The 21,100-nt window shown below is 50.0% G+C and overlaps 1 long non-coding RNA gene and 1 pseudogene across 1 annotated transcript; both read right to left on the bottom strand.

The window, feature by feature from the left end:
* Positions 1 to 527: 527 nt before the first annotated feature.
* LOC112623384 lies at positions 528 to 1,320 on the bottom strand (annotated as a pseudogene).
* Positions 1,321 to 8,751: 7,431 nt separating this feature from the next.
* LOC112623558 lies at positions 8,752 to 18,025 on the bottom strand. Its single transcript, XR_003119165.1, has 5 exons — positions 17,363 to 18,025; positions 15,715 to 15,972; positions 11,459 to 14,288; positions 9,629 to 10,236; positions 8,752 to 9,317 (listed from the first exon to the last, which is right to left on the bottom strand). It is a non-coding gene; the product is annotated as an uncharacterized LOC112623558 (long non-coding RNA).
* Positions 18,026 to 21,100: the final 3,075 nt, after the last annotated feature.

The raw sequence follows: 21,100 nt of genomic DNA, 5'->3' as shown, positions 1-21,100 counted from the left end.
GCTGCTTGCCTGGCATGCTGTGAACCTGCACTGAGAGGGAAGGTGTTGTCTCCAGGGGTGGGAAGCAGCAGCTTCACTTTGCTCGCAGGGTCCTGAGCGCCTAACCCAGGGAGGAGCCCCTAACCCAGGGAGGCGCGTCTAACCCAGGGAGGAGTGCCTAACCCAGGGTGGAATGCCTAACCCAGTGGGGAACCCCTAACTCAGGGAAGAGTGCCTAACCCAATGGGGAGTGCCTAACCCAGGGAGGAGTGCCTAACCCAGTGGGGAGCACGTAACCCAGAGGGGAGCACGTAACCCGGGGGGAGCATCTAACCCAGGGGAGAGCACCTAACCCAGGGAAGAGCACCTAACCCGGGGGGAGAACCTAACCCGGGGTGGAAGCAGACGCCTCTCACGGGTGCTACCCCAAACTCTGCAGAAATCATCTGAGCCCCTTTCTTTCTTTCTTTCTTTCTTTCTTTCTTTCTTTCTTTCTTTTTTTCCCCACAAATAGCACTTTTTATTTGACACTAATTGAAGTCTGAACTTTAAACAGATTCTTGGACTGGTGGTTCATATCCATCAACTTGTTCAACTTTAGCACCTGTCTCGTCCCCAGTGGCTTTTCCAGAACTACTGCCTTCACCATGAAGCTCCACGAGCTTTCCCAATTCAAACTTGGGCTTCTTCAGCATTTTTACTTTCTAACGAAGACATCATGGAGAGGATAAACAGATTGGCAAGCCTCTTCTATATCTTTTCCAATGCTGTCTGGAATCAATTTATTGACCACTTCTTTCAAGTCATTTGTCAGACCTCTCGGGTCATGATTTCCATCATCTTCTTCCGGATTTGGCGGACCTGCTGGTGCTGAGCATAAGAGGTCTTCCATATCTGATTGTTGCGTTTTTTAGTAAAACCAACACAGAACAGATGAAGCAAGTAACCATCGGTAGTCTTGACATCAACATGAGTTTCAATCATTGTCTGCCACTTTTTGACCATGGAACACATTTTGTCATGGGTAAGATCCATGCCATGGGAGTTAGTCAGGCAGTTTTTGCCCTGAACATCTTCAGTAATCAGCTTGAACTTTCTAAATGCAACTTCATCATTCTGCAAATCAGCAAGACTCACTTCAAACACATGACCCTTGAGACCATCAGATGCAATTTTGGTTTCTTGGGTCCTGGTGACAAGCGTCTTTCCAATATTTCTTATATTGAACATAGCAGGTGCTTTCACATCATACCAATCTTTCTTAGAAAATGGATCAACCACTTTCTTCTTCGCTCCCTTTTTGCCGCCTTTTGTAAGACGCTTGTTCTTGCCAACCGCCATGGTGCTGATCAGAGAGCTAAAAGGCTGAGCCCCTTTCTTCCTCGCCTTCTCATTCACCCCTTCTTCCTGACCCTTTTCTTAATCCAACTTCTTTTTATCTCCTTTTCCTCTTTCTCTGTCTCTGTGGCCTAGTCCAAGGCTTTCTAGTGAAATTCCGGGGCAGCTATCGGTCCACAGAATCAGATCAGTGAAGTCCTCCAACAATGCAATGAGTTGCTGCAAATGAAGTGAAGCACGTGGGTGGGAACAGGCGGAGGTGACCCAGGGAAGGACAGAAATGGGGTTGATAAAGGAAGAAGAAGGCCACGCGTGGTGGCTCATGCCTGTAATCCCAGCACTTTGGGAGGCTGAGATGGGCAGATCACTTGAGTACAGGAGTTTGAGACCAGCCTGGGCAACATGGCGAAACCTTGTCTTTACAAAAAATACATAAAATTAGCCAGGTGTGGCGATGTGCACCTGTGGTTCTAGCTACTTGGAGGCCAAGGTGGAAGGATCACTTGAGCCTGGGAGGCAAAGGCTGTAGTGAGCTGAAATCACATCACTATACTGTAGCCTGGGCAACAGAGCAAGACTCTGTCTCAAAAACTTGTTTTCAAATAATAATAATAATAGAAACTGAGTCTGAGTGTCCATAAGCACTGTGAAGTGGCATTGCACTTAGTCAAATAGGCATTCAACACATGAATTGAATTTCTTCTCCTCCCCAGGGCAGGGAGAGGGGACGCAGGGCCAGGCCATGCTGAACCCAGGCCATGAATGCCCCTGGGTACCTGGTGGCTCTGCGTGGTTGTCTTGTAAACCATCTGAGCTGGCTCAAAGGAGCCTCTGCTAAGTGGGGTGACAAATGTCATTCTCCATTGAAAGAACAAGATCCTCTGCCTGACACCTAAAGAAGCTCCCTGGCGTCACGATTTCCCTGTAGCCACTAATCCAACTCTGGAGGCCACTAATCCAACTCTGGAGGCCGTGCTTCATTTCCTCCCTGGCCTCAGCTGTGATCCCCGCACTTCCACTCCCTTCCCCGCCAAAACCCATAAGCTGAGCTCTTTAGAGCAAAGGGCTATTTTTTGCCCTTTCCCCCACGTCCAGTATGCCCATCCCCTGATGCATCAGCATCCCCCCAACCTTACTTAGAGGACATCGTGCACACTGCACAGGCCAGCAGCGCCTCACCACCTGGCCTCCCACATCTGCTTCATGATGAGGCTACCAGCGTCCCAGAGAGTGGAACTCAGGTATGACATGATCAAGGGGCCTGACTCAGCTTTTTCTCGAAGAGTTCTCTTTGTATCGGTTTGCATATCTTGGACAGTCTTCACTGAAGGGTGAGGATGGGGAAGAAATTCAATTCATGTGTTAAATGCCTATTTGCCTAAGTGCAATGCCACTTCACAGTGCTTATTAATGAAGAGAAATAAAAATTAATTTTAAAAAGTTAGAGTCACAAAAGAATATATACAAATGACCAAAAAGCATACTAAACAAGTTCTTGTTTTCATAATTCATCAGGGAAATGCAAGTCAACCACATTAAAATACACCACACATTCACCAGAAAGGCAACAAATAGACTAGGTCACACCAGGACTCAGACATTGTCGTGGGGGAGTAAAAGGCTACAACCATTTCAACTATGACCCACTCATTTCACTCCTGGATATTTACCCAAGAGAAAGGAAAACATTCATACACAAAATTACTTGTGCAAAAATGTTCAAACAGCCAAAGTGTCCGTCAATAGGAGAATGAATGAAGAAACCACAGTATGTCCCCACAATAAAGGAATAAAAGACAGCAAGCTAGGCCAGGGGTGCAGTGGCTCACGCCTGTAATCCCAGCACTTTGAGACCGAAGAGCTCGGATAATTTGAGGTCAGGAGTTCGAGACTAGCCTGATCAACATGGTGAAACATCGTCTCTACTAAAATTACAAAATTAGCCGGGTATGGTGGTGCATGCCTGTAGTCCCAGCCACTTGGAAGGCTGAGGCAGGAGAATCGCTTGAACCAAGGAGGCAGAGGTTACAGTGAGCCAAGATCGCACCATTGCACTTCAGCCTGGGCAACAAGAGCGAAACTCCATCTCAAAAAAAAAAAAAAAAAAAACGAAAGAAAGAAAAAGAAAGGTGGCAAGCTATGGACATCTGCACCACTGTGGATGAAACCCAGAACTTCACTGAGTAAGAGAGCGTGCTGCAGATTCCATCTACACAAAGTTCTAGAAAAGACAAAATAGTCTATGGTGGAAGAAAACAGGAACGGTGATGATGTTGCTTCTGCATGGTCAGAGATTGACTGGGGAGGGGCCCCCGGGAACTTTATGGAGTGATAACTTTATGGGGTGATGGGAATGTTCTAGATCTTGACAGAAGTTTGGGTTATAAAAGTGTTTGCATTTGTCAAATCATCAGCAAATATACACATGAAATTTGTGTTTCTTCATAAATTGTTCCTCCAACGAAAAATAAACCATAAAATGTTGGATTAAAAAAGTCATGGTCCTTCCCGGAAGCGGTGTAGGAGGGAAGACAGGCGAGTGTGCAGCTGATCCCATGTGATCGCAGCCTGTGGTGTGTGAGACACAGGTACAGTGAGGAAAGCACGTGCCCCTCACTCCACATTTGTGGACAAAATGTCAGCAATCCAAGGAACGCGCTTCTGAGAACTGGACATCTTGGGACAGCCCCTCGGTGTAATCCTCAAGGGCAGTAGCGTGGGCCGATCCACAGACCCTGCCACGCCCCCTCTCCCAGTGCTGCTGCCACCAGAAAAGACAACTATCAGAAACTTCCGAGCTGCAAAACCTCAGTGTTGCCAGGGCCAGTCGAGGTCATCTTGTCCCACTTCCCACCCAGTGCAGGAACGCCCGGACCTGGCAAAACCCTGACACAGGTCAACCAGATGTTTCGTGTCTTCTGGCCCCAAGCAAGTAGAAGTCCCTGCAATGCTTTCTGTCCAGCAACATTTAACTCGAGGCCATTAGGTTTAGCTATGAGCCCCAGTTTACAGGCAACCCAGCGGTTGTGCAGCACAGTTGGCCCAAAATAAGCCAATACCATGAAAAGAGGACTTCAGGGACACAACCACCAGTTAACGAGCATGTCCCCGGACTGGTTATTGGTTTGAATGAGGCTGCTAGAAAGAACACACAATTTGAACACAGACCAGGTTCTAAATTTGGCAAACTAGGCCGGGCGCGGTGGCTCAAGCCTGTAATCCCAGCACTTTGGGAGGCCGAGACGGGCGGATCACGAGGTCAGGAGATCGAGACCATCCTGGCTGACACGGTGAAACCCCGTCTCTACTAAAAAATATGAAAACTTAGCCGGGCGAGGTGGCGGGCGCCTGTAGTCCCAGCTACTCGGGAGGCTGAGGCAGGAGAATGGCGTAAACCCGGGAGGTGGAGCTTGCAGTGAGCTGAGATCCGGCCACTGCACTCCAGCCTGGGTGACAGAGCGAGACTCCGTCTCAAAAAAATAAATAAATAAATAAATAAATAAATAAATAAATTTGGCAAACTAGAAAGATGGAGATTGTTGTGTAAAGCAGGCTACCCAACAGGATACACATTCTGTCTCATTCTGAGACACGGTTTTTTTCAGGAGGATGTGCCCTGAGCTAGTCACAGTGATGATCTCTGAGCCGTAGAAATGTAGAGTTTTTACTCCTTCGTTTTCTGATCATCTCTTCTAAGTTTCAACCATCCATATGCACCACATCTGTCGCAGGCTGAACTGTGTCCCTCAAATTCATATGTTGACGTCCTAACTCCCAGGACCCCATAAGGTGACCCAATTGGGAAAGAGGGTTGTCGCAGGTGTAATTAGTCAAGTTAGGATGAGGTCATACAGTAGGGGGGGCCCCTAATCCGATATACCTGGTGTCTTTATAGAAAGAAGGAATGTGGACACAGACCCGCATGCAGGGTGATGCTGTGTGAAGAGGAAGGCAGAGACCAGGATGATGCTTCTATGAGCCAAGGAAAGCCGAAGATCACCGGCCACCTCCAGGTATCTGGCAGAGGCCTGGGCCCCGCCTCCCTCGGGGCCTCAGCAGGACCCAGCCCCACCCTCACCTTGGCCTACGACTTCCAGCCTCCAGACCCTGCGCGGTGCATTCTTGTTACTTAAGCACCCAGTCTGTGGTAATTTATGTTGACCCAGCAAACTAATACAAACTAACACTAATATCTATAATCATAAAAATTACTTGAATTTTAAAAATGAAGTGGCCTGAGTGGGGCCTGCATGGGGGGCCTGGAAGACAGAGAGCAAACCCTCCCCTGCCAGGGGCTCCTGCCTCCCAGGACAGTGGCTGCCACACCAGTCACCAGAACCTTCTTCCTCCCACAATGGGAAGCTGTGGCCCGGCTCTCCTCACATGGCTTTCCCAGGTCAGTCTCCTGGGAGTTGCTTTTTTCTGGGAGCTGCGTGAGGAGCTGCAGTTCATGGAGGGCCCTGGGGCGTGGCAGGGACATGGAAGGGGCACTCATGGGGCACTCCAGGTCCTGTGGGACACTGAGCCAGGGTGGCCCAATGTCCTCAAGGAGCCGCCAGCCTGGCCCAGGCAGCCTGAGTCTATTATTATAAAGCAAAGCCTCGCCCTCCCATGACGTGACCGGCCCGGGCGCAGAAACCTGAGCTGCTCTGGGCCCAGCAGATGGAAATAACCTCCAAGAATAACCGGCCCGCACCGCACGCCTCTCCTGCCACCACGGCCGGGCCTGCACTTCCTTCCTAAACTCCCTGGGACAGCAATCCCGCCTCACAGACTGAAATGCCATCAGCAGGAACAATGGGAGGAAGTGTGGCGCTTTCTCCACGCAGGGAGTGAAACGGGGACCCCGCTTATCAAAATGACAAGATTTATTCAGTTGCTACAAACTACCAAAGACTTCCTTTCCCAAAAGAAAGGCCGGTGGGGAAGGTCATGTCCTTCGGCCACCTCCATTGAGCCAAGAGCACCATCTGCTTTGCTTCAAGCACATCGCGGGCTGACTCCCCGTCCCCCAGCTCTGCCTGCCTGGAGGCAGGTTTGCAGTCTCTCAAAGCAGGGCTGTGCAGGAAGGAGCAGCCAGCTGTCAGTCCCTGAGCACGGGAGGCCAGCACCACTGGAGCCCAACACGCCTGGGAAGGGCAGGGAGAGAGGGAAAGGAGGGGAGGGAGGCCTGGCCAGGGAAGGGGAGTTCCGCAGCAGCCCTCACCTGAGGTCCTGGTGGCCTCTGGTATGAACCCTCAGCATGGAGCCAGCACCCTCAACCCAAGACTCACCCCCTTCTGGATGGTTCTCTGCCTCTCTGGATTCCCTCCTCTCCCACCCATCCCCAGCAGCCACAGGAGTCTTCCTAAAGTCTCATTTTCCTCAAGTCCTCAACCTCCTCCTCCCCTTCCCTACATCTCACCCCTGAGTAGAATGCAGACCCTTGGCCGGGCAAATGATGCCTTGGTCACCAGGCCCCAAGCAGGCCCTACATCCTGCCTTTCTTTCAGGCCACTCCCCTTACTTGGGGTTCCTTCCCCTTTCCTGTCCCCAAATGGCCAGGCAGAGCCATCCACCAAACCCTTCTAGGCCCAGTCCTGTCCTTCTCCAAGCGAGCCTCTGCTTCTTGGCTCTGCAGACAGCACTCTTCATTTTGTGATGTTTATCCTGTGCGCACCCAACAGAGTCCAGGCGGGCAGAGAGCATTCCTAGACCCGGAGCGATTAAAGGAAACCATTCCCTAATCAGAACCAGCAACTCCACAGCACGTGCAGCAGATCTGCAGGGGGCCCTTCATTCTGCATGGGAGACGTGCGTCCCAAGACAGCGTTCCCCAGGGTCACGGCACCAAGTCTGTGCACCTGGTCCTGTGCCACGCTCTGCATGCATCAGGCTGAGGAGCCAAGTGCCAAGCAGAAAGGTCACACTCTTCCTCACGGGATCCAAAAAAGGAGACGTGTCTGAGATTGCTCACCACCATCCAAGGAAGAGCGGAGGGTCCCTCGAGTGCCCAGGAGACCAGCTGGTGTTCCTGGCACCAGCTTGTTAGTTGACAGAGGGAGACAGCTTCGGATAGCACCACTCATCCTCAGAGGGTGCCTGCCCTCAGCCTCAGAGACCTATTTATTTAGTTATTTAGTTATTTATGATTCTTTATTATTATTATCATTTTTTTTTTTTTTTCAGACTGAGTCTCGCTCTGTCACCCAGGCTGGAGTGCAGTGGCCCGATCTCAGCTCACTGCAAGCTCCGCCTCCCGGGTTTAGGCCATTCTCCTGCCTCAGCCTCCCGAGTAGCTGGGACTACAGGCGTCCGCCACCTCGCCCGGCTAGTTTTTTTGTATTTTTTAGTAGAGACGGGCTTTCACCATGTTCGCCAGGATGGTCTCGATCTCCTGACCTTGTGATCCACCCGTCTCGGCCTCCCAAATTATCATTATTTTTTTTTAACAAAACCTCACTCTGTCATCCAGGCTGGAGTGCAAGTGGCATGATCTCAGCTCACTGCAGCCTTGACCTCCGGGGCCAGGTGATCCTTCCACCTCAGCCTCCCAAGTAGCTGGGACTACAGGCTTGTACTACCATACCTGACTAATTGTTTTTAGTTTTTTGTAGTGACAAGGGTCTCACCATATTGCCCAGGCTGGTCTCAAACTCCTGGGCTGAAGGGATCCGCCTGTCTCAACCTCCCAAAGTGCTGGAATTAGAGGCGTGAGCCACTGTGCTCAGTCAGAAGACATTTTTGAGCAGAACAGTCTATCAGAGGGAGTGGGGCATTTTTCAGGAGACAGATGAACCCACTTTTGAAGTGGGTCTCTACTCTGAAGGGGCTCCCTGAGTCTCCCGATCTAAAAAGCCGAGAACCAGACCCTAGACAGGGGGGATGAATCACTGGCGTGAATGCCTCGGTTCTTTCCATTTGTATCCATGGGACACTTAACTAATAATCAAGGCACAGTTTCCAGCTAAATATGGACACAGCTTCAGAATCCTTCTTAACACCACAGCTCAGCCAGAGTGGGTGCAAAAGCTTAAGTCCATCTACTCTACAGGCCCTTGATGAAGAGGATTCTCTCCTGTCTACCGAGTGAAGCAACACCCACACAAACAGCCAGCTGGTCCCCTCTCGGGAGTCTCCCTGAGCATGACACTCTCAAGACCTCGCTTGGTGTAACATCCAGCCCTCTCTGAGTTGCTCTCCCACGCCTGGCAGCACTGGGCAGTGGACTTGAGTGGGAGAACAACACACCCCAGTTGGCCAACCTCCTCTAGACAAGCCTGGCAAGCTCCCTTGGCACCTGGATGACTCAGAGGCACTTCCAGCGATTCTCTGTGTGCCAATCAACCAATCCACATTTAATTGGGCACCTTTTATGGGCATCCTTAAGCCTGAGAGGAGACTCGGTTCCTGTGGAACACCTGATGAGACTCTAAAATGCTGCACTCATGTTAAAAGTGCCTTAAGAAATAGGACATTTATTATATCATGTAACTAGAAGCGAACAAATCAGGACTGGTTAGGACAGTGCTTGGTCAAAGAGGAAGGCCTAGATGCTCCTCACTTCTTCCTCCACCCTCTTGTCCCATTATCAGCCTTGGCCTCTGGTCCTGGAAGGGCTGTGTCTGCTCTAGGCAGCATTCATGTGAGAGCCGTGGCATTTGACGAAAAAGAGGGCTCCCTACCAAATCAGAAGAAGAGCCCTCCTTCCCAGAAATGCCCAGCAAACTTCCCTTTGGATCCCATGGTCTGCACCATGTTGAGCCAAAGCCGAAACTAATCACTCTAGAGGGAAGGAGACTGCCATGATTCACTCAAATCCGCAGGAGTCTTCTAGAAGAAAGCAGCCGCAGAGTCCCCGCTGTCAACAGGCAACGGCGCACACAAATTTTGCCTACAATTTGGGGGATTCATATACCTGCTAAAGTCTCTCCACAGACCACCCATTAAGATCCCCTGAGGGCCTGTGGGGCAGGCATTGTTAACATGATGAACTTAGCCCATGGAGAAGCTGCATCCAGCTGGGCCCGGTGGCTCAAGCCTGTAATCCCAGCACTTTGGGAGGCCGAGGCGGGCGGATCACGAGGTCAGGAGATCAAGACCATCTTGGCTAACATGGTGAAACCCCATCTCTACTAAAAAATACAAAAAACTAGCCGGGCGAAGTGGCGGCACCTGTAGTCCCAGCTACTCGGGAGGCTGAGGCAGGAGAATGGCGTGAACCCGGGAGGCGGAGCTTGCAGTGAGCTGAGATCCGGCCACTGCACTCCAGCCTGGGCGACAGAGCGAGACTCCGTCTCAAAAAAAAAAAAAAAAAAGGAGCTACATCCACCTAGGGAAAGACATCACACAGGTGCAGGTCGATTCTGTAGAAGCTGACCCGCTAAACATGATCACGGTGTAAAAGCACAAAGAGCCAGCCCACCACTGCCATGCAGGTCAGGCGGAGGTAGGAGGCCTGCAAGATGCGGAAAAACTGAGTTGACTGAAAGGACAGACACGATTCCAGGAGGAGGAAAGGCAGGCGGAGCTGGGACCAACAGGCACTCCACACCCGGAAAAAGCCCAAAGGTTTTCACATGACAGAAGAGTTTGCAGCTGCGGTCACAGCTAAGCCATGGCAGGCTGGCTGCAGTGTTTGTATTGAGTCCTTTTGATGACAGCATGAATTCTGAGAACAAAGCTTCCAGGCTGTGGATGTGTAACTGGAACCCAGAGACAAAAATAGCTTCTCTTCTCATGCATATGTGAGGTCTGATCTGTAACTTTGAGAAAGAGTTTTTGCCATTTATAAAACTTAGAAGATTCCTCAACAACCGCAAATCCCATGAATGACTGAACATTTTTATTTGGCTGGATCCATCAGATTTAATATTCTTTCAGCTATTTGGTAGCTGCCTAACTTTTCCTTCTCATTGAAAAATCCAGTGACTTTTGAAGCTGTTTTTGAGATATACGAATAATAGAGAGTGATTTAGCAGATTAAAAGATTAGAGTTCTTATAATAACATTAAAGAGAGTATCAGGGAACCAAGTAGTCTGGAGAGAATAAAGCTTTCCTCAAAGAGACGACTCTACATGCTCAGCTGATATTTCTAAATTGAGTCAGGAAATGTTCCAGGGAGGACACAGCTAGCTTGTGCCTTAATTCAGAGCCTGATTTAGATTTGTATACCCTCGTATAGGTCAGTACAAAATGAATCACGAGGAGTCGTGTATTCATAACTGGCGATACAGAGAAATTAAGATAATTTAGTTACATGTCTTTTAATATACTTATTAATAAAACGACACACATAGTTGTATCTAAGTTCCTCTACCTACATCAAATAAATTGCATTAACTGATAGCTTCATCTCATCTTTAACCACATATTTTAAAAATACCTGTCATTAATTATTTCAATAAATTGTATTGCACTTAACATTATTTTATATACACCCTCATTTTAATCACCATGTAATATGTTATAGAATTAGGATTCTTATGACAAAGTAACCATTTCTGTATTATGGGGTGCTAACCTATTTTTATTCTCATAATTCTAACTACATGTCTCATTATAAGTATAGCTTTCTCTTAATTTGAATTATTTCATTCTCAGGAAGAGAATGATGGGATCAAAGTGTGGCATATTATGGCTTTGGATGAGAATTACCAAATGGTCTTCCAAAGTAATCAGACACATTTGCACTATCGTCAGGAACTCCTACCGTCAGTAGACTCCTGCTTAACCACCAGAGCCAGCGTCAGTCTTTACAATGTTTCTCAATTCTCGATGATTTCTCAAGCGTTGTCAAAATGGTGTTGGATACTTGCATTTCTTTGTGCTTCGTCACTAATTAGCAACGGTTTTCTTCCCCTAATATTCATTGAATTCATTCATTTCCTTTTTTTCCATTTCTGTGAACTGTGAACCCTTCGCCATTTGTCTTTTAGGGACTTTTATGTGCTTGGAGATTTGTAAGAACCCTTTCTATACTTTTCACATTGAGTCTCTGTCCCTTCTCACAATGATGTCCACTGTTACCATATTATTATTATCCACCATTGATTATGACCACATGCCAAGCTCTGTGCCAAGTAACTTCATACCACAACCCTGTAAGGAAGTACTGTCACCCCCATTTTACAGTAGAGAACATAGAGGCTCACCACTCACACATTTTGCTGGCATCACAAGGCTAATGGCCTTGGACCTGACTCGATGGCTCCTCCCGCCCTCCAGTCCCACTCCACAACCGCCCCAGCATTGTCTGTATGGCTGCTGTCTACGCTGATGCATTCTGTGTCCTGGGGTTTTACGACATGGTGGGTTTTCAATCTATATAACCATATATGTTCATATTGTTTTAAGTTTTCTCTTTCTCTGCAACCATAATTACCACTAAGTATATATTTGTTGACTTTTCTTAGTGTGGCATTTTCATGAGCCCTATTGGTTCCTATTCTTTTTTTATAGAGCGATTTTGACGTTCTTGGCGTCACTCAAAGTAGACCGTCACCTCAGACATGGAGACCCTTTTGTCACAGGCAGAATTTTGCTGTATGGGGATTTTTTCATCAATCTATCTATCGTCATTTTTAAATTTAAGCAATATGATTTTCCACGTGGGAGAAGAAAAATGAGGCCTTAAACAGTGGTGCTTTGGTCAAAAGAGTCGAAGTGAAGCAAATGTGAGGAGACCTGGGCTGCTTCTCCCTGCCTATGGTGCTAGTTGGCTGCTGCCAACGCCAGACAGAAAGCCCTACCTTTGAGGCTGATGCTCTTGGGGGTCGGTCCTCCAATATTGCCGTTCATAGGAACGAGACACTCTTGCCCTCTTGTGCTCCAGGATTTTGTCTGCTGTTTACCTCCTGTCAAATTCGGACACTACCCTGAGACAGTGACTGGGGTTTGTCCTGGCCATTGGAACTGTGCCATCTCATCCCTACTGGGCCACTGGCTCCATCCACTCTTGCCACATGAACCCCATCCTGGTGTCCTGCGCCCCTCTTAGCTGCCCGCCAAGCCTCTCTTTTAGCTACATTCTGTAGCCCTAGAGCTGGCAACCCAACCAACCACGAGCGATGAGAGCCATGGCTCTCGGCTGCCATGTCTCCGAGGTGACCAAGAGTACTGTCGCTGTGGAATGCAGACTGTTGGATTTTCAACCTCGCTGCTGCTCCCACTGCTGCAGCTGTTGTCATTTGAACAATTCTAATGAGGGAGGTGCTCATTAAAAAGTCGGTTCTTTCAGTCAGCCAACAGGTGAGAAAAAAAAAAAAAGTCAGTTCCTACAATTATCCTAAATAAGAGACCAGATTCCGAACAGCTGGTTCGAAGAAGGAGGTGACCGAGGATGCTGACACTCCTCAGGTCCCCCTTGCCCCGCATGACGCTGCTTCTGGAGACTTCTGGCCACTCCCTGCGGTCTTCGGGAGCCCAGCACACACAGTGCCCGCGCTCTCATATCCTGCTTCAACTTCTTGGACCCCAAGCCTGAGCCTGCCTTTTATTTCAGACTTCGCTACTTTTCAGGAGCTCTCGCATCTGCTGATTTACAGGCCTTGCGCGCTCTTTTCTTTTATTGCTGCCGGCATTTCCCTGGCCATCCACGTTGGTCATTTCCACTGCAAGTCTATTTATTTCCCAGTGGTGCACATACGTGTCCAGCTCCAGGCAATTTCACTTTGTCTGCCTACCTGGTTCTGCAGTCTCTGACTGGCACAGCCAGCCCCTCCTGGGGACCTCATATGAATGTTCTTTTTCTGGCCTGCAGTTTATTCTGTGGCTGTTAAGATCTCCAGCACATCCAATATATGACAGTCATCATCTATGATATTTATCATAATGAGTGAAACTGGCGAGGGCTTCCTAGGGCTGCCTTTACAATGTACTATAAGCTGGAGGGCTTAAAACAATAGACAATTATTCTCTCACCGTTTAGGGGCTACAGGTCTGAAATCAAGGTGTTGACAGAGCCATACTCTCTCCAAAGCCTTTAGGGGATGGCCCCTCCTCGCCTCTTCCAGTTCCTGGTAACCCCGGTGTTCCTTGGCCTGTGGTAGCGTCACTCCAGCTTCTACCTCCTTCGTCACATGGCCTTCTCCCGTGTGTCCCTGTCTTCTCTTCTTAAAAAGACATCAATCCTATTACATTAAGGCTCACACTAGTGACCTCATCGTGACTTGATTCCATCTGCAAAAACTCTATTCCCAAATAAGGTCACATTCACAGGTAGCTGGGGTTAGGACTCCCTATCTTTTGTGGGAACACAGTTCAGCCCACCCTACAGACAAAGGTGGTCCTTGGCCTCCTTTCCCGTCACCCCACCTGACATCTCCCTCCCCAGCTTCCTGGAACCCTTCCTTTCTCTGGCTCCTTTCCCTGCTCCCAATCCTATTTAAAATCTACCCCAGCAGGAGGCAAGGGAAGAACCAGCTCCTGTTGGGGTGGAATGAAACGCTACTGATGGAGCTGCAGGCATCAGTGGAGAAGGCTGGAGGGGGAGGCAGGCGTTTGGGGGGACCTGGAGACCATTTCGGGGAGGCATTTTCTTGGTTTGCTGACACAAAGGCCGGCTTCTACCGGGAAGCCCAAAGACCTCCAGGATCTGGGCTGGGGTTGCCCCTCCTTGCGTGATCAGCTCCCAAGGCAGCATCATCTCCCCTGCCGACAGTGGCTCACCCCTCCAGGGGGAATTGATCATCGGGGGAGAAGATATCTGAGCAGGAAATGACCCCAGACTTGTGGAGCACAGGTGATGGGAAGGTCAAAGGTCACTGAAGGACCGGTGGCAGGCCCAGATGGCGTCGCCCCCATGCTCCCAGAGGAACACACTGGGGCTGCAGTGCAGACAGGAAGTGAGAGGGTCCCAGCCGGGAGGACGACAGAGGATGCTCCTGCGCTTCGGGTCCCCCCAGCACCACGGCTGAAGTGACTGATGCATCCATCAGGGGTGGCCGGGGGCGGCCTTGAAATCCTCCCCCGACAGTGCTCAGGGTAGCACCTGCGGTCAAAAGACGATGCAGGAATGAAATCTGTGCCATCCCTTCTCTGGACCTGGAAGGACAAACATCCGCACATTCTCAACAGAGCTGCCTTTGACCTCCATGGCCGACCCGACTGACAGATCTCCTGTCCTTCCCACTTCCGGTGACTGGGGTGCGAATGACTCTGAGAAGCACCTGAACCACACTACTCTGGGCCTATGGAAACCTTCCTGAGCCTCCTGCAGATGGGGTCAGTGAGGCCGGCCAAGGGCAGCCTGGATGGCATCATTCCATGGCCTTTGTCCTCTCCTTACAGTTAAAATAAAATTCTGTTGGCTTGGAGTCTTGGCTTGAAAGGCTACTGGCCAGAGGAGGAAGTTGGGAGCTCTCACAGGACCATTTGGGAAGTATTTATCATTGGAGGATGTCATCATACCTGCAATATTTTGGAATATGCCATCTCTCTCCAAATTACATGTGCATCCTGTCTTTAAAAATATGTTGCATCAGGCCAGGTGCAGTGGCTCATGGCTGTAATCCCAGCACTTTGGGAGGCCAAGGTGAGTGGATCACCTAAGGTCAGGAGTCCAAGACCAGCCTGGCCAACATGGTGAAACCCCGTCTCTATAAAAATACAAAAATTAGCCGGGCATGATGGTGGGTGCCTGTAATCCTAGCTACTCAGGAGGCTGAGGCAGGAGAATCACTTGAACCCGGGAGGCGGAAGTTGCAGTGAGCCAGGAGGCGGAATTTGCAGTGAGCCGAGATTGCACCACTGCATTCCAGGCTGGGCAACAAAGCAAGACTCCCCCTCAAAAAAAAAAAAAAAAAAACAAACAAAAAACAAAAAAAAACAAAAAAAAAACAAACTGCATCAAAATTCAAAGTTTTGATGCCTCCTTCAGAATTTTACTTTCTAAAAAGAATCATCGTTTGTCTTTAAATAACTATCTTCCAGCACATCTGTAAAGTATATTGATAGCTGCTGGTTACTACACAAGTTGCACAGAGTAAGCAACACCTGCATATGAGGCCATCGAGTGTATACAGAAATAACATCGCTTGCCATATCAAGGAAATTGTTTGCTCTTCTGTATTAATCACACACAATTTATCAGACATAGAAAGAAACATCTGATGACTAAAAATAAAGCTGTGCCTAGGCATAGTCTACGTGCAGCCTCCTGGACCTGCCGCCAGCCCCAGCCCCTCCAAATGCCTGCCCCTGCTGGCACTACCCCTCCAGGCAGAGCTCCTGGAGCAAATTCAGCAACTGCCTGGTTGACTTGCTTCCCCAAAGCCAGGTGGGAAATAGAGCAGCCCACTGCATATTCAGACCCCCAGCTTGAACATATGTTTGGAAAAAAGGCAGGGAAAGTTTCCCCGCGTTTGGTGTTTGGGTTTCCTCAGGTTCCAGCCTGGGGCCGGCTGATTGCTCCCCACCTCCTCTGTGGGGCAGGACAAGGCCTCTTTCCTTGTGGGCCCAGCCGCCCACCTCCCATTCCAAGGTCGGGCCTGGAGTTCCATAGAGAATTGAGAAGCTTTCTCCATCTGTAATACACTCAGGGCCCAGAAATCACTCTGGTCATTTAGAATTTCCAAGCTCATTCCCAGTTGCATTGGCATGTCCATCAAAGGACAGAGTGGGAAGCGGCTGCCCGTGCAGAAGGGGAGGGCAAGAGACTTCCTGGGGGACAACACCTGTAAGAGATGAAGGGGAGGATCGGGCAAGGAAAGCCTAAAAGTGCGGTGCAGATCTGACCAAGCCTTGGCCAACCCAGTGAGGGGACCTGGGGCATGATGGCCCATTGGAGGAATCCAGGGATGCGCTGGGGCATCCAGGTCCCCAGACCTCGTGGCTCCACTGAGCTCCATCTGACAGGGGCAGCCCAGGAAGAGCGTGGCCATGGCCTAGAGCTGAGCAGGTTGTAGAGGTGCCAGCAGCATTTTGAAGGATGACAGGGCCATCCCAGGGGCGCAGGTCCACAGTCGCCACAGCCAAGACACTTTGGTGGGGGTGTGCTTGTGTTTTGTTTTGCTGCTTTTTAAGCTTCTTTCTAAAAAGGAATCATCTTCTGCCCTCCTTGCCTTTGGCCATTAATGGGAGCCAATGCAACCCAGGTGTCCCTCCTCGGCCGCACCCAGTCGGTGCCACTTCTGCTTCAAAGTACAGACAGGATCAAACTACGTTGAAAATTAGGCTCAAAGCCAGGTGTGGTGGCTCATGCCTGTAATCCCAGCACTTTGGGAGGCCAAGGCGGGTGGATTGCCTGAGCTTAAGAGTTCGAGACCAGCCTGGCCAACATGGCGAAACCCTGTCTATATTAAAAATACAAAAAATTAGCCAGGCGTGGTGGCGGGTGCCTGTAATCTCAGCTACTCGGGAGGCTGAGGCACGAAAATTGCTTGAACCCAGGAGGAAGTGGTTGCAGTGAGCCAAGAATGTGCCACTACACTCCAGCCTGGGCGACTGAGACTCTGTCTCAAAAAAAAAAAAAAAAAAAAGAAAGAAAGAAAATTAAGTTCAACTTCTAATTGCATCCAGGGAGGGAATCCCAGTCAGCCTCAGAGGTGATGGGCTCCTCCCCAGTGGACAAAAGCCCCTACATCAGCCCAGACGATAGAAAGGAGAGGAGAGCAGGAACTCTGGGAATCTTTCTTAGTGTGCAAAAGGGGCCACCTCCATGCAATTCAGGCATGGGCGCCAGGCCACGTCCACAAAGCCTAGGCTTCCTGTGAAGACTAGAAGCCCTGGCCTCGCTGGGGCCACTGAGCCAGACTCATGGCCCTTGCCCCATTCCCCTCCAGCAGCCCTGTGGCTCCACCTCCAGCCCCCCATAGTTGAGCCACAAGGACACGGATCCACACCATGAATCGGCTCAAGGGCTTCTTGGCTGCACAGGCCGAACCCTCAGGTCTGAACATCCCTAAAAATAAGGGCTGGCAGAGAGAAACCCTGACATGGACACAGAAAGGAAAAGCACAGCCCAGGAGCCCTGGTCACATCAAAGCTTCTTTTTCTGGGGACGCTGAGGAACAGAGTACAAGCAAACGGTGCCCTTCACCTTCAGAAATACCCCGATATGCCTACTTTCCAGTTCAGATGACACAGCAGGAAACTTTAAAACTTGGTTTCTTCCCATTGGAAGGCTCCTGCCGGCCTCACACCCGCCCTCCAGTTCCCGCTCCCTCAGTGCTAGGGGGTCCAGAGGCTCTGGGGGTTCGGCTCGGACATAACCAGAGCTCCTCTGACTCCCCAGGCAAGCACTCTGTCATTATCTTCCAGACTGTTCTCACAGATGCCCCGCGAAAGAGCACAAAAGCAGCCGCCAGAGGTCTGGAGCCCCGCCGAGAGGACCGGGCCCCTGGGACAGAGGGACAGAGGGACAGAGGGGGGTTGTGACCAGGTGGCCCCGAAGCTGCCCAGGACTCACTGGCTCCTGCCGCTCCGTCCACAGAGCAGACAGAGAAGCTTCCAGTCCGCAAAGGCCTGGGAATGCTGCAGCGCCAGCGCTCGGAATATTTTGATTTTCTGAATGTTAACACACTGGAAGCTCCTAAGGCAGCCAAGAGGCCATGAGCTCAAAAGCTTTGTGAGAGCTTTTCTCTGAGGGCTCGTGAATGTGGTCATTTAATGACATAGTCCCGAATCCGAATCCTTAACTGGAGCTTTAAATAGGACTGATAAGTGCTCCACAGGCTTTGGGGAAGCGGATCGGGTCTGTGTGCCCTCCTCGTCCAGGGGCGCTGTTTGCAAAGACCGCAGGTGGGGCTGGGGCGCAGGAGGAGGAGACCCACAGGCCAGGGCTGGGCAACGCGGATCTTGGCATTAAAATCACAGGCCTAGTGGGATGACTCCGTGTCCAGAGAGCGGCTTAATGGAGTGGTAAGAGGCACATTCCGATTGCCTCGCTCCCTGGGGCTGCCTCCAGCACTACCATTAACTTGGATAAATCCCATAAATTCACCCGACCATGAGCACACGCGCTGCCCAACCCACCCAGCCACCCCACCCGAAGGCCAAAAATAGGCGGCAGCACTTGCCTGGTGACTCACATCCTCTGCCTGGGCCCCGCCCCTCCTGCCTATAGTCCTGTTTCGTGCGACCTTCAGGGAATATATAGAGTTGGGGGAGATTTCTCGGGATATTTTTGGGAGACAGCTGTTTGTGATTCAACTTGACAGTTATGCGTGGCTATAGCAAAAATGGGGCTGGGCGCGGGAACTAGAGCTGGTGAACGTGGACAGGGAACCTGTGGACATGGAATTCCCAGTATAATGTTGCCTTATACACACTTACTAAGCGCATGGATGGGTGAATGAATAAGTGAGGGACTGACTTCTCTATCTGCCTTGGAGGGTGCAGTTGAGGTCAACCAAATCCTACTTAGAAATTTCGGACATGAAATATCAGATCCTAAATGAAGAATTCCTCTTCCCCAGTGCTCACCGCACCGCACCGCACGGCACGTGGTGGCCAGGGGAGGACGATTCTCCCCTGTAATCTGTTTCATCCCCAAACCTTGGTGAGATGTAAACCTGCTCCTCCAGGCCTGGACTTCCACAGTGGGGCCAAAATGTGTTCCCTGAGACTGTGTCCCCACTGGATCCTGAAATGTCTGTTGGTTTCACGGGGGGAAATGAAGGAGAGGGGATCTTGTTCAAACAAGATTGGGAAAAACTATATACTCCGTTTCCCTCTTGGATTTTATAACATTCATTAACACTGAAAACTAAAAAGTCCTGCAATGAAGAAACCTGGTTGGTTTGTTTGTTTTTAATTTAACCCAACATGTTCAAAATTCACTTGTCCAAGAAGAACACGTTTTTGCAAAGTGTCGGTGTGGTAGAGAGAAAATGTCCCCTCCTCCACCAAAGACGTCCACGTCCTAATCCCCAGAACCTGTGAATATGTTACCTTACTTGGCAAAAGGAATTTTGTTGGTCTGATTCCGTTAAGGATTTGGGGATAGAGGGATTGTCCTAGATGATTCCGATGGGCCTAATCTACTCACAAGGATCTTTAAGAGAGAGGCGTGAAGATTAAAGTCAAAAAAGACAGGACGATGACTACAGGACGAGTTTTGAAGATGGAGAAAGAGGCCATAAGTCAAAGAATGTGGGTAGCCTCCAGAAGCTGGAAAAATCAGGGAAATGGGTTCTCCCTTGGCATCTCTGTGAGGAACACAGCCCTGCTGACACCTTGATTTTAGGACCTGTTTTAGAGTTCTGGCCTCCAGAACGCTAAGAAAACCCATTTGTGTTGGTCTGAGCTGCTACGTTTGTGGCGATTTGTTACGGCAGCCATAGGAAATACGTATTGATTACTAGAATTTGGGAAGTGAGGACACCCCTGCTTAATGATCACACACCGTGAATATGTGTCCTAAGCAGCCCATCTGCTTCTCAGCTTCAGGCCCTCCTGGTGTTTGTGTTTGTGGATATGGTAAAAGCTGTTGAAGGATTGCATCCTTGAATAAACCAGTGTCTGTTATTACCTCTTTTTCTCAAACGCTCATCCCATAGAGCTGAGACTAAGGGGCTGAGCTCTTGTTTTCATGGCTGGCCCAAAACAAAACTATGAAAAGTCTCCTCCGAGGGGACACAGCTGGGAAGAGCACGTGCCAGTGTTCTGCCCAGGAGTGATGAGTCTCTAAGAGGTAAAGGCCCTGCCGTGAACATCCTGGCCTTCTCATAGTTCAGGGGCAAATCTAATTAAAGAGACACTGTCACACTTCTCAGCCTTCTCCAGACAATCCTTTGGGAAACCAGTTCTGTGTCGGTGTTTGGGGCCAAGAATCAAAGTGACCAAGATTCTCAGAACAAGCCCCTGATGGCTGTTTTCATGTAAAGGTCAGAGAGGTTGAAAAAAAAAAATGTAAGAAGCATAAAACCATCCTGCCAAAAGTTCTGCAAAGGAGACCTGCATCAGAAATGAAATTGCTGAGTCAGAATACCTCCACATTCTTTATTCTTCACCTGTTGGGTCTTTAATACAGAAATTCAGGAGTTTGTTGAAACCCATAGTTCACTTGCTTTGGAAGCAGTTACAATGTACTGTTCTGCAGGGACCATCCACCCGAGTGACACAGTGCGCAGTGTCACACACTGGCCCCATTGTGCGCCTGCCCCCAAGTCTCTGGGCTCATTGTTCCCTTTGGAACACTCGCCCCAACCTCCCCCCATCCAAGGCCTGCCGTCTCCAACGCCTGTGCCTCCAACAGGCCGCCCCGGCTCAACCAGTAACAATCTTTGGTTCCCTGGAGCAGTGAGTCACCGCAGGCCCTGGTCTCTCTGGGGGTGCCTCAGTTACGTGCATGCCCTGCCTCCTTCCTCCGGTCCTATGTCCAGGGAGGGTTTGTCCTCATCAGGGTCCTTTGCATTGCGCCTGCCAGGAACACAGTGTACCTTACGAAGGAAACATGCTCAAAGCATTCCGGTTCTTTCCGAGGCCCAGCGCGGACTTCACTGCCTGGTTGCGCAGCGTCTCTCATGCTTGTCTTCCTGAGTGCATTGGTTTCCTGGGGCTGTCCTAGCAAAGTACCCTGGACTCAGTGGTTTAAATGACAGAACTCTCCCGGGTCTGGAGGCTGGAAGCCCCAGGCCAAAGTGCAAGTGGGGCTGGTACCTGCTGAGGCCCCGAGGAAGGTGCGGCCCAGGCCTCCGCCTGGCTCCTAGGGGTGACCAGCAGTCTTCGGCATTCCTTGGCTCATAGAAGCATCACCCTGGGGTCTGTCTTTCTTTTCACACATCATCTCCCCGCATGCGGATCTGTGTCCACATTTCTTCTTTCTATAGGACACCAGGCATAGTGGATTAGGGGCCCACC

This window comes from Theropithecus gelada, chromosome 4, assembly GCF_003255815.1.
Source record: "Theropithecus gelada isolate Dixy chromosome 4, Tgel_1.0, whole genome shotgun sequence".
Taxonomy (NCBI): domain Eukaryota; kingdom Metazoa; phylum Chordata; class Mammalia; order Primates; family Cercopithecidae; genus Theropithecus; species Theropithecus gelada.
The sequence above is the reverse complement of the archived record's forward strand: the minus strand, read 5'-3'. Positions and strand labels throughout refer to the sequence as shown.